We start from the raw sequence: 14435 nt of genomic DNA, 5'->3' as shown, positions 1-14435 counted from the left end.
TTTTGCCCTCTCTTTATTAGCATCCAGCATACTCAGGAGCCTCTCCTGAGGTTGCTTTAGCAAAGACATCTAGGCTTGTCCTTAGAATTTAGGCTATGTTGGGATTTGGGAAGGGAAGAGAATTCAGTGTGAAGAAACACATCCTTCCAGGCACTGAGCCAAGGAGAGCAATTCGGTTTGCAAAGTGTCCCTCCTTTTCTCTCACTTCACCGGCATCTCACACATCTTCTCAGAGTTTTCAAGAAAACCAGTGGAAGAGGTCGTGCCGACAATGAGGAGAAGCTATATGAAAATAAGCTTGGGTGTGGAGGTAGGAAAGAAATCAGGCTAAGAGCTGAACCGCTAAAGAAAAGTGGCAAAAGCTGGGGTGCCTGGGTGGCTCAGTCAGTTGAGCTTTGGACTCTAGCTTTCAGCTCAGGTCATGATCCCAGGGCCGTGGGATGGAGCCCCAAGTGGGCTTTTGCACCGAGCGTGAAGCCTGCTTAAGGTCCTCTGTCTCTCCCTCTGCCCCTCTCCCCACCCCTTCTCTAAAATAAAAAGTAAAAAAAAAAAGTGGCAAAAGCAAACCTACCTGTTCACAGCACCGGTGATGTCCCCCAGCTGCCGCTTCGCGGTGACATCGGGTAGCAGGAGAAGTGGGAAACAGGAAGCCGAGCAGAGAGGGAAGTTACCAAACGACCAGTGACAGGGTTCCAGCCACTTTGCCAGCACTGAGAAGCTGGGACCTGGCGGCTGCTGTGCCTTTCTAGACCTCGGTTCCCTCATCTAGAAAGAAGTGAGGGCTGCTTCATAGGCACAGGCGTGCACTCAGTCTAATGCTCTGCTGTGACCTTCTTGAGAATCCTGAAATTCGCCACATTTTTATTCTGCACGAGGCCCCACAAATATCACTGGTCCTGAAGGTACAGGTGGGGTATTAGTGGTTCTGGTTAAATTAATTGATTCATTTATTTTATTTTGCTTTATGTTGTCTGTAAATTATCCTATGAAATCAGTGATAAGAGAAGGAAACTAAAAAAAGCATACACTTTAATTTTTTTTTTAATGTTTACTTATTTCTGAGAGACAGAAAGAGACAGAGCGTGAGCAGGGGAGGGGCCAGAGAGAGAGAGAAAGACACAGAATCTGAAGAGGCTCCAGGCTCTGAGCTGTCAGCACAGAGCCCGACGCGGGGCTTGAACTCACAAGCCGTGAGATCATGACCTGAGCCGAAGTCGACACTTAACCCACTGAGCCAGCCAGGCGCCCCAAAAAAGCACACACTTTAAAGTAAATAAGCTGTATTGGGGCGCCTGGGTGGCTCAGTAGGTTAGGCATCCAACTTTGGCTCAGGTCATGATGTCATGGTTGGTGACTTCAGGCCCCACGTCGGGCTCTGCTGTCAGCACAGAGTCTGGAGTCTGCTTCTGATCCTGCCTCCCTCTCTCTCTGCTCCCCCCACTCTCAAAAATGAATAAGCATTTTTTAAAAATCGGGGCACCTGGGTGGCTCAGTTGCATCCAACTTTGGCTCAGGTCATGATCACATGGTTCATGGGTTCAAGCCCTGCATTGGGCTCTGTGCTGACAGCTCAGAGCCTGGAGCCTGCTTCAGATTCTATGTCTCTCTCTCTCTGCCCCACCATCAAAAAATAAATAAATAAACATTTAAAAAGTAATAAATAAAAATATATAAGTAAATATGCTGTATTGGCAAATGATGTGGTCTTAATCAATTGGCTGCTCCAATTAACTGATAAGATTAGCCTAACTCCTCCATATAGATTAATTGTCATAGCAATAAGATACTGAGTTACAAAGTAAACACTAGAGTTTATACCAAAAGTATTTGAATCTTCTCTTTTATGGCCAGGGGATGCTCATTCTAAACCATAATCGTCATTGAACAATACAGTATAGAAAATTTGTGGTTGTTTTAGTTTCTGGTTATAAAGTTAAGGGTTAGAATTAAGGTTAAGCATTGGGATTAGGGTTAAGACATGATACCTGACCTGGAGACATATTAATTTTTTTTACATTTATTTATTTTTTAAGAGATAGAGTACAAGTTGGGGAGGGGCAGAGAGAGAGGGAGACACAGAATCCGAAGCAGGCTCCAGGCTCTGAGCTGTTAGCACAGAGCCCGACGCAGGGCTCGAACTCACAGACCGTGAGATGGTGACCTGAGCCAAAGTCTGATGCTTAACCGACTGAGCCACCCAGGTGTCCCTGACCTGGAGACATATTAAACACAGAATCTAGACAGACTATTCATGTATACAAATAATACACACACACACACACACACACACACACACACACACACATACACACAAGAACAAAAGAAGGAATCTTGGTTAAGAGCCAATGAGCCTCAAATTACAGAATATTGCAGGAGTTCAGGGGATGGGAATCACAGGAAGCAGGAAGCCAGTCCAAGCCATCATGGTCCCCTTGGTGGCAATGGGGTGGACCCCATTGTATCACCTGGTGTGGGGTTCTATAAGTCTGGGAGTCACCATGATTCAGTGAATACACATTTGCCGGGAGGCTCTGGCTAGTTTTATGGAGATACAGAAGTGACCAAGTTAAGGTTCTGGCCTCCACATAGCTCCAGCCCAAGCGAGTAATGAACACAGAAATATGACCAAGACAGTGAGTCACCAACCCCACCCCCCTACCAGCTGAGTGACAAGAGGATTCGCAGAGAAGATGAGTCAATAGAATTCTCTTTGAATTATTGATTGAGACACTGAGGTGAAAAATGAGAAAAATATCAATCAGGGAAATCAAAAGAAGCAGTCTTCCATCAGTAAGCATACCTCAGAGAAGGTGGCTAAGGGTGGAGACCCTAGTTTTATGCATTAGCTGACTGTCTGACTGTCCCAAGATTTTCCAAATCCTATTTGCTCAGGGCAACAGTCCCAAAAATAATGTTAGGCTTCTTTTCTAAAAATAAATAAATATGCAGCATAACTTTGCCTTGCTTTAAGCAACCCCGGTTTTTTAAATCCAAACAGATAAATCACTGAAGAATTCTTGACTGTATAAAATGTCTCACCACAAGATGGCCTTAAAAAGTAAACTCCCGTAGCAGCACAATTTAGGTGGAATTTGACTTGCAAAAAAAGAATTTATATGCAACATTGAAGAAGCGCATCTGCTACATAAAATCAGGTAGCCTTACAGTTGATCCAAAGTCATAAATAACATAAGAAGTAGTCATTCTTCACCAACATTATTCAATTGAGAAATCTGGAAGAGCAATCTAAACAATCTTCCTGTCAGTGGCTATATTATGAGACCGCAGCTTTCCAGTTTCCTGTATGTTGACAGGAGGCCGATCTCCTGAAGTAGAAAGGATAAGACGATGCATACCCACAGGATCATTTCTTCAGCCCCATTGAATATTACTCAGGGCCAGTTTGTCTACTCAGAGCTACTTCATCTGCAATGAAAAGTCTCAACAATGACTCTCCAGGCAAGTTCTAGAATGGAGTATTTAGATGATGATTTGTGAGCGTTTAGAAATTAAGAAGTGGGGCGCCTGGGTGGCGCAGTCGGTTAAGCATCCGACTTCAGCCAGGTCACGATCTCGCGGTCCGTGAGTTCGAGCCCCGCGTCAGGCTCTGGGCTGATGGCTCAGAGCCTGGAGCCTGTTTCTGATTCTGTGTCTCCCTCTCTCTCTGCCCCTCCCCCGTTCATGCTCTGTCTCTCTCTGTCCCAAAAATAAAATAAACGTTAAAAAAAAAAAAAATTAAAAAAAAAAAAAAAAAGAAAAAAGAAATTAAGAAGTGATCACTCAGAGTCAGCCTGGATTCACTAAAGAAAACATGATAAATGACATCTTTTTCTTTTAGAGCTACGTACCATACCAGGAAAGTTGAGAAATGCCATAGATGAAACTCACCTGAATTTTAGCAATGTGTTCCATTAAGCTGTGAAATTGTCGTAGACACGGTGGGAAAAAAAAAAAAGTGCATTCAATTATAATGCAATTTATAGAGATTTGCATTTTCTTGACCAAGGATACTAAATGGTTGATGAATAGACTCATGTGAACCTGGTGGGGGAAGACCCTAAAATGTATCACAGGGCTCTCTCCTGCTCAGCATTTTATAAATATCTGGAATAAAAATTTAGAAAGCCCTGTCATCAAGCTCACATACTATACCAAACTGGAAGGCTAACATAATTAGATAGCAGAATCTGTATTTGAAAAGTTTTAGTAAGGCAGAAGAAAAATCAAAACAAGCAATATAGTTTATAAGGGATAAATGTAAAATTCTACATCTAGGATATAAGACAAAAGACAAAATCTGGCTTAATGGAAGGACATACGATGGAGAACCAGGCATTTCAATTGGACACAGGTTTCATACAGGCTCTAAATGAATCATGGATGTTAAAAATAACAACAAAAAGTTAATAGATTCTTGGTAGTTAACATTTATTTTCTCCCTGGTTATCAAGGGTTCTTTTTTTAATGTTTATTTATTTTTGAGAGAGAGCAAATGTGCATGCACATGCCGTGCGCGCGCGCGCACACACAACACACACACACACACTCAAGAGAGGGGGAGGGGCAGAGAGAGAGGGAAACAGAGGATCCGAAGTGGGCTCTGAGGTGACAGCAGAGACCCCTATGTGGGGCTCAAAATCATGAGCCATGAGATCATGACCTGAGCCAAAGTCAGACACTTAACTGAGTGAGCCACTCAGGCACCCCAGTTATCAAGGATTCTTATTTTCTTTATGCTATTTGAATTTTCCAAATTTTCTACAATGAGCATATGTTATTTTTGTGAACAGAAAAAACTACTCCTAGTATTTGAAAATATTGAAATGACTGTCTATGGAAGTTGGAGCAGACTATTCTGTACAGTTTTAGAGGCTGAACTTAGGAAAAAAATGTGAAAAAAGTTGCAGAAGACAACTTTAGGCCAAGTATTCAGCTCACAGGGGAGTGAGTGCCTATCCCTGAAAATGTCCGTGTAAATGTTGGATCAACTACAGAGGTAACATAGCGTAGCACAATGGTTAAAAGTTCTGACTCTGAAAAACCGCATGGGCTAGAATCTTGACTGTAACGTTTGCCACTCATGACTCTGACTAAGCCTTCTACTACTTCTCTATCTACATAAGATGCGTGACGGTAACTGTACTTAAAGTGTACTTACCTATATGGTTGTTAGGAACTAACTGCATTCATCCATATAAATGTTCTTAAGGCAGTAACTGACCTATGTTCCATAAACATTAGCTATTGTTATCTGTCATGAGTCATATGGAAGGGATTTCTGCTTTGCTTAAGAAATGAGATTACATAATTACTAAGGGTTCCCTCCAAGTTCACGAGCTGATTGTTCTAGGTGGAATATCACCTTTCCTCAGGTGGTACTCTCATTATCGAAGCCTGAAATGAACAGGATCCTAATAACAACAAAAGTATTTCAGGAGAGCTAAATATACTACAAAGGAGGAAGTGTTCAAAGGTTATACGGAACCTCATAGATTTCATTACCAGCAACAGAAAGTAAGTTCAGCAGCCCTGGATGTATAAACCAAATCCATGAATTGAAGCCCCAATGCCTAGACAAGGGATAGGGCATGGATGAAACAGCCAGAAGAGGGAGCCAAAGAAATTAAAGAAAACTGTCTGTGTTCATTCATTCATTCATTCATTCACTCATACATTCATTTGTTCACTCATTTAACAAATGCATCTGCCAAGAACCTACTATGTATCACTGGGCACCCTGCTGGGTCTGTGCACAGAAAACCAGGCACATTCGTTACCTTAATGGAACCTACAGTCAGCGAGAAGTATATTTTAACTAAACAGTCACATCTATAAATATAAAATTATCGCTGTGATCAGCGTATGAGGGGGAAATACCCAGGGCCAAATGGTAGAAATCTGCCCTGGTCATAGAAGTCAGGGAAGACAGCTCTAAGGAAGCCATGACCGAGCTGAGATGTGAAGAAAGGATGGAAGTTACAAGGTAAGGAGGGGGAAGAGCACTGTGGGCAAAGAGCAATTGGTGACAGGCAGCATAGCAAGTAAAAGGAACTGAGGGAAGGCCAGAGTGGCCAGAGTGCAAAAACCATGGCAGAGCATGGTTTGAGATAAAGCCGGATAGGTGCCTGGCCTTGTGGTCATGTTAAGGAGTACTGTATCCTCAAATAATGGGAAGGTATTCAAGTAAACATTTTTAGGTGAGCGGGTGGTAAGATGTGAAGATCAGATGAAGAAATCACTCTGGATATACTGTAGGAGGTGGAGATCAAAATGCCTGCAGGTACGCCAACAAGGAGGCATTTACAGTAATCCGGGTAAGAGATGATGGTAGCTTAGACTAGGATAGTGGGAATGGAAGTAGGGAGAAGAATATGGATTCACGACAGGGTTAGGAAGCAAAACTGAATGTGAAGGGTAAGGCAGAGGGAAGGGGCATGGTGACTCCAAGTTCTGGCCTGCTTCACCCTTCAGGGAAACAGGGGGCACTGATGAGATTGGAAAGAAAGATCAAGAATTTGGTTTTGGATGAGTTACATTTTGGATGCCTGGTAGATTTCCAAGTGGAGATGTTGAGTAGGATGTTGGACATGTAAGTCTAGAGCGCAGAGGAGCGATCTAGGCTGGGGAAACATTTGTGCCATGAATAAAATATAGACTAAGAAAAGAAACATGTCTAGGATTGAATCTTGGGTATTTTAATATTTATTGACCTGGGAAGAATAGATAAGGCTGCAAAAGAGATAGTAAATGAGCTGTCAGAGAAGATAGAGAAAACGAGAAGAATCTTGTGTCAGTGAAGCCAAGAAAAGACCGTTTCAAGGAGCAGGGCTGGTCAACAGTGTAGACTACTTCTGAGACGTCAAGGAAGATGAATGACCTTAGCACAAGATGTTGGGTTGGGTTGATGGAGCAGGAGCCAACCTGAGAGTGACCTGAGGATTGAATGGGAAGTGAGCAGACTCAGCAAGTAGAGTATTCTTTCCAGAAGTCTCTGGGAAGGAGAAAAGAAAATGTGAGAGTCTGAAGAGAGTGTAGGGTTGAAATAAGGTTGTCTCCACTCATCCCACTCCACTCCCAAAGGGCGTCTTAAGCATGCTTCCAAGCTGACGAGAAGAATCCAGTGAAGAAGAAGACACTGAAAATGAAAACGTAATGAGAAAGCATGCAGCAGAGTAGAAGGGATAAAGGCCTGAAAAGGATAGATGGCCAGGGACTTGTCTGTGGGTCAGGGAGATGAGTCAAGGAGAAGTGCCTGGTGGTGAAGGGGTCACAAATGGCAGGAATTCTATTACTGGTATGACAATGCTGGTAGAAAGGGAAGCACTTGGGGTCAAAGCTGCATGTTGCTCCCTGGTTTAGGGAGCAAAATATTTATGAGAAATCGGTGAGATGCTATCAACGAAATCCTATCTCATCTATCTCAGAGATCGGGTCCTCACCCAAAATTGAAATAGAGCAGTCCCTGTGGGCAGGAGTCCTCAGGAATCTCTTCTGAGTTGAAATCCAGACCAATCATTTTTTGAGGAAATGATGATCAGGTACGTGTCCTCCTTCAAGTCACAAAAGTATTTCCCAGAACCACAATGTGTTGCAAATAAGAACACCGAGCTGCGTCCCTAGCTATGGCTCATCACATCAGGGATGGAAGAATTTAGTTTGCCTGGGTTTGACTTTCCAGTGTTTTCTATAGTACAGAATACCTGCATGGCATGATGCCATCGTCTGAGACACAGTGTTTTCTGACACCCACCGCCAGGCCTCACAAAGTCACAGCAGGGAAAGAAATGCACTTAGTCTGCAACACCTGCTGGGTGCCAGGCTCTGTGTCCTTTGCCTTCGCAGACCACTATCTCATTTAATCCTCATAATACTCTCTGACGTCTGGACCTGAGCTCCTACCTAAGATAAGAGAAATCTGCTTTGCTCTTTGCGGACAGCTCCAGGCCAGTTCTGTGACCTCCCTCTTGGCCTTCACGTTTGACCCCAGGCTAACTGGGCCTGCCAGGCCCTCAATGAGGTAGGTGTTTGGGTTTATGATATCACATTTCCCTGAGCATTTCCATACCTCTTCCAGCCAACCCAACTGCTGGGAAAGGTTTGTATTTTTATCTTCTCAACTTTCCTTTTTTCCAAGTTGTGTTCCAGACAAATGTTTGTGGCCATTGCCCATTAAAACCAAAGTACACAAATGTCATGTGCTGGAGGAGGGGAAAAAAAAAAAAAAAGCAGGATTTTCTGAGTACTCTTACCAGGGACCTAATACATTATTCTTTTTTAAGACAACAACCTCAAGCCCAATGTCCACTGCCAAAACCCTTCTCATCTCTCAGTTGACAGAACTAGAGAAGACCACTGAGCGGGGCTTCTAGAGAGAGGTGAGGTCTCCAAGAAATAGGAGGTAAGTCCCTTCCCGTCTCCATTTCTCAGCTGTATATTCAGTGTGTCTCTGCCACTAGGGACCCTGAGGATTAAGTTTCCTTGTCACTTGTCACCCTCCCGTAATGCAATACCTCCTATGAGAACATCTCATTATTCAGCTTTTATGTTCTGGATTTCTATCGTATCTTGTTTTTTTGTTTTTTTTTTTCGTATCTTATTTTTCCCGGCTTTATAACCAGGTGATATCAAACGCCTAAGTAGAATGCTGAAAATCGATCACCAGACTCATAAAAGCAGTCCCTAAACAATTTGTTCCTGCGAAACAGCAGCTCCAAACCCAAAGGATCTACTCCCTCACGGGGCAAGTAAGCACGACGTGTCTATAACCCCAGAGTGCCCTGAAGATTGCTGAAGTGGGTCAGAGATTCAGAAGCCTGCTCCTCTCCCTGCTGAGAAGAATTCCTACTCCCTGGCTTCTCCAACCTTTGTCCTCCAGCCCCACATCCCCTCCCCCACTCCTCCACGTAAAAGTGGGGGAGGCTTTCTTCCCACAAGTTAGCACAGGCTGGTCTCCAACTGAGTTCAGTGATGAATCAGCCAACAGGAATTTATTGTCTATCAGCTACACGAGAGACTAGATTAACCGTCCTTTCATTACGTATATTCTGCATAGCTTGTTAAGAATGAGGAGCATAACACTTTGAAAACACATACTGTAGAAATGCTGAGTAATAATGGTAACTAATAATACCCCACCAGCCTAGGTGGAAAGCAGATTTTACTAAAGTGGATAAAATTACCTGAGGCGGACAATGCATCTACTGAATAAAGCGAGTCAGCATCCACACGCTTGTGCTATTTGTAAAAGTGATATTCTTTATTCAGCTTTTAAGTGACACCTGGCATTCAAAGCCACTCTGTTTCTCAAACACAAGGCCCTTGAAAGCTTCTCCTTTTTAATATACTGAGGCATTGTCTTATTCGCTGGACTAATTTCAAGTTATGGGCTCTTTTCCCAAACGAGATGAGGTAGGAAGAAAAATGTTGATGTGAATGTATTGTGTCTTCATGCCCTCATTCATTCCTCCGGTGGGTACGTATGGCATGCCTGCTATGCTTAAGGCGTTATGCCAGGTACTGAGACGCCAGGGTGAGTAAGATGCAGCCATGATCATGAGGCGCTCACAGTTCAGCAGGCACCTACACAAATTACAGCAATAGAGTGTTACAGGTGCCATGACAGAAATCTGTAACGTCATTACAGTAGCGACCCCAAAGCCATTACAATGGCTCTACCCATGGAAGATCATAGAAGACTTCACAGAGGAGACGAAGAGGGGTGGCTGAGCCAAAAAATGCATAGCCTTGCAAATACTCATCCACGTTCCATGCCTTCTGTCATTACACTCCGTTCTATACATTCTGTCATTAAGTGACTAATCATTCCAGACACAAAAGAATTTATTTCTGGCAATAATGCTAGACACATTTAGGAGCTGTGGCATTGGCTCAGTCAATATGCGTGAGATGTTTTCAATTATAGTCTGCGGTCTCTATATTCTTCTACAGAACAATCCACAATTACTGTCTAACTTCTAGTTCTCCACTGGCTCATCTACAAACACAAGAAAGCGATGATCTCAACCCATTCTGGAAATATTTTTCTAGCTCAGTAGCTGCTAAAGTTGCATACCCTAGAGTTGTGACTTCACCATTTAAAATACAATGTGGTGAAATTTGAATAAGCTCTGTAGTTTAGTTAATAGCTTGGTACCAACATTAGTATCTTCATTTTGAAGACTGTACTATGTTTTCATAGATGTTACAATTGGGGAACTTGGGTGAGAGAATATACGGGAAATCTCTGTATCAGTTTTGCAACTTTCCAGTAAACTTAAAATTAGTTCAAAATAAAAAATAAATATATGTGCATAAATATGTATGCATGTATGTGTATATTTACATTTTTATGTGATCAGTGCTAGGCTAAGTGTATTTTACAAACACTTTATTATCAATCAGATAAACTAAATATGGAAACTAAAAGCAGGTATTTAGAAACTTGTATAGCAATTTAACATTTCCACAGTATTTAAACATATGATCATTTTCCTAGATATTTATTTTTATTGCATTTTTAAGTATCAATCTGTATTAGTCAGCATTCTCCATTCTCCAGAGAAATAGAACCAAAAGGATGTGTGTGTGTGTGTTTGTGTGTGTGTGAGTGTGTTTTGTGTGTATGTCTAGAGAGAGAGAGAGAGAGAGAGCACGAGTGAGGGAGGAGCCAAGAAAGAGGGAGAGAGAGAGAATCCCCCACTAAGAGCACAGACCCCAATGCAGGGCTCAATGTGGGGCTCAAGATGGGTGGGGCCCAATGCGGGCCGTGGGGCTCAATGCCGGGCTCAAACACTCGAGCCAAGAGCTCATGACCTGAGCTGAAACCAAGAGTTGAATTCTGGGTAGCTGACTGAGCCACCTAGATGCCCCATGCAACAATTTCTTCCTGCTCAGGGAAATTCTGTCTTTGCTCTAGTAAGACCTTCAATTCATGGGGTAAGGCCCACCCATGTTATAGAGGTATTCTGCTTTACTCAAAGTCCACTGATTTGAATGCTCATGTCGTCGGGAAAAAAACACCTTCACAGAAACATCCAGAATAATGTTTGTCCAAATATCTGGGCACTGTGGCCCAGCCAAGTGAACACAAAAATTAACCATCACGTAATCCACGACAGATTGGAAATTAAAAAAAAAAAAAAAAGCCCTTCACTGAAGACAGCTTGAGAAGCATGGTATACAATAACTTTAATAGTCTACCAAATAGCTGCATTAATAAAAAACATTCCGACTAAAAATACTTCATTTTATGTAGGAACAGGGGGAAATACCAGGAGTAGTGTCCTGGCTGAGATGGGAAGAGGAGAATAGAATGACTTCTTTATTCTCACCTGTGAACCTAAACCGTTCCAATCCACCTTACCCCTTGATACACTTTGTATTGCTGTCATCCAGAGGTTCCCAAACTGTCTCTATTCATAACATCTTACAGTCTCAGTAATTTTTTTTTACAGTGTCCCTAGCCCAAAAGAAGTACAATACAGAATTATTATTTATTCAGGGGTGCCTGGGTGGCTCAGTCGGTTAAGCATCAGGCTCAGGTCATGATCTCAAGGTTCATAGGTCCTAGCTCCACATCAGGGTCGGTGCTGACAGTGCGGAGCCTGCTTGGGATTCTCTCTCCCTCTCTCTCTCTGCCTCCCCTGCCCCCAAATAAATAAATATAAAAAATCATATATATATTTATGTATATCATTATTATTTAAACAACAAAGTTGTTGTTACCTAACTAATGGATAAATTATATATATGTATATATATACATATATATGTATATTATGTATATATTGTATATGTATATATACATACATATATTATATAATTTTATATAATATTATATAATATAATATAACATATATAATATAATACATATATTGTATATGTATATATGTATATTATGTATACATATATATAATATATAACATATATGTATAATATATATAATATACATAATATACATATATTATATACATATATACATAATATATACATGTGCTCTCTTGCTCTCTCTCTCTCAAAAATAAATAAACTTTTTTTTTTTAAGTTGTGTGTTCCTTTTTCTGTTTTTTGTCATTGATGAAGGCTGGACATGACTGGAAGGCCCCCAACGGCTAGGCATCCCAAATATGTGCCTCAGAGAAGCACAGCAAAATCTTTGCCCCGCTTATGCATTAATACAAGAGTAGTTTTTAACTATGTTACTTTTATTTTAATGTTTATCAACTTTTCAGACAGAGTGCAAGTGGGGGAGGAGCAGTGACAGAAGGAGATGCAGAATCCGAATATGTATATAAATTATATATATATACACACATATACATACATTATATATACATATATATTATACATAATATACATATATTATATACATATATACATAATATACATATATTATATATATATATATAATTTATCCATTAGTTAGGTCCCAACAATTTTGCTGTTTAAATAATAATGATATACATAAATTTAATATATATGTATATATATGTATTATGCTACTCCTAACCATGGTTACTTATAAAAAGAAGTATATGTCAACTGGACCCTGAAAGGCTTTTTTTTTTTTTTTTTTTAATTTTTTTTTTCAACGTTTATTTCTTTTTGGGACAGAGAGAGACAGAGCATGAACGGGGGAGGGGCAGAGAGAGAGGGAGACACAGAATCGGAAACAGACTCCAGGCTCTGAGTCATCAGCCCAGAGCCTGATGCGGGGCTCGAACTCCCGGACCGCGAGATTGTGACCTGGCTGAAGTCGGACGCTTAACCGACTGCGCCACCCAGGCGCCCCTGAAAGGCTTCTTAAACCTCAGAACCTAAACAGGCACCAGCACCTTCACCTGCTTTTCCACACTGATTTTCACTCGGTACTTGCATTTTATAACAACTGCTGAAAACCCAATTCTCAGACACAAGATGTCTTTGAAAGGAATAGAGCACAATCTGCTGTTGAAACTGTGAACTGTCTTGGCCTCTTAGTTCATGTGGTGTCCTACGTATCACCATGTCCCCTGGACATCTAACATACGCCACCACGCCCCTGTGAGTTTGCTGTGGTGTCCTGGGCACCTGGCACATAGTTTGGGACTTGTGGCTCTGTTCTTTCTCCATTTTATTTATTTATTTTTTTTAATGTCTATTTATTTTTGAGACAGAGAGAGACAGAGCATGAACGGGGGAGGGTCAGAGAGAGGGAGACACAGAATCCGAAACAGGCTCCAGGCTCCGAGCTGTCAGCACAGAGCCCAACGCGGGACTCGAACTCACGGACTGTGAGATCGTGACCCGAGCTGAAGTCGGACACCCAACCGACTGAGCCACCCAGGCGCCCCTCTTTCTCCATTTTTGAATCTGTCCTCTCATTTGCAAAATAAAAGCATCTACCTTAAGTGTCTAGCAACTACCTCTGTTAAACCTGGGATGAAGCACATGCTACCATTTACAGCCACATTATGACTCTGACCTTCCACTGCTGCCCTCAAGAAGTTGTATATTCATGGGGCCCCTGGGTGGCTCAGTCGGTTAGGCATCCGTCTTTGATTCAGATCATGATCTCATGGTTCGAGACAGCACAGAGTCTGCTTCAGATCCTCTGTCTCCCTCTCTCTCTGCCCCTTCCCAGCTCTCATGCGCTCTCTCTCTCTCTCTCTCTCTCAAAAATAAACTTTTTTTTTTAAGTTGTGTGTTCCTTTCTCTGTTTTTTGTCTATGATGAAGGCTGGACATGACTGGAAGGCCCCCAACGGCTAGGCATCCCAAATATGTGCCTCAGAGAGCACAGCAAAATCTTTGCCCTGCTCATGCATTAATACAGAAGTAGTTTTTAACTATGTTACTTTTTTTTTTTATGTTTATCTACTTTTCAGAGAGACAGAGTGCCAGTGGGGGAGGAGCAGTGACAGAAGGAGACGCAGAATCCGAAGCAGGCTTCCAAGCTCTGAGCTGTCGGCACAGAGCCAGATACGGGGTTCAAGCAAGATCATGACCTGAGCCGAAGTCAGACGTTTAACCGACTGAGCCACCCAGGCGTCCCGATAACTATGTTACTTTTTAACAGATGATTCTATCAAGACTGAAAGCAGTACAAAAAGTTACAGATTTGATACCTTTCTCACTAATTTTTAACCATTCTCAATCACATCTTAATCTAATCCTGATTTTTCTATTCAGTTATATTTATTTCACTGACCCCAAATTCCTCTAATTATACTGAAAAGCCCCTTGGATCACATAAGTAGCTCTGGCAACAGTACTTTGGGGCTTAAGTGTGGCTTGAAATCAAACACCTTTTTTTTTGTTCCTCTGGGTCAACACCATGTCTTCATCATTAGGGTCATTGTCATCATCATAATATAAACTATTTACAACCCGTTTGGCTACAGTTGGAAAGATCACCTCCCTCTGTCTCCCATCTCTAGTGTTTCCCTGCCTCCCTGC

The 14435-nt window shown here is 41.9% G+C and overlaps 1 long non-coding RNA gene across 1 annotated transcript; it reads left to right on the top strand.

Annotated features, from left to right (window-relative positions):
* The first annotated feature begins 8191 nt into the window (after positions 1-8191).
* On the top strand, positions 8192-14101 carry LOC147582347 (uncharacterized). Its single transcript, XR_015249005.1, has 2 exons — positions 8192-8398; positions 13865-14101. It is a non-coding gene; the product is annotated as an uncharacterized LOC147582347 (long non-coding RNA).
* The last annotated feature ends 334 nt before the right edge of the window (positions 14102-14435 follow it).

The sequence above is a fragment of the Puma concolor genome, chromosome A3, assembly GCF_028749965.1.
Source record: "Puma concolor isolate L17-30 chromosome A3, mPumCon1.1.hap2, whole genome shotgun sequence".
Taxonomy (NCBI): domain Eukaryota; kingdom Metazoa; phylum Chordata; class Mammalia; order Carnivora; family Felidae; genus Puma; species Puma concolor.
Note: the sequence above shows the minus strand (reverse complement) of the source record. Positions and strands in the feature narration are given on the sequence as shown.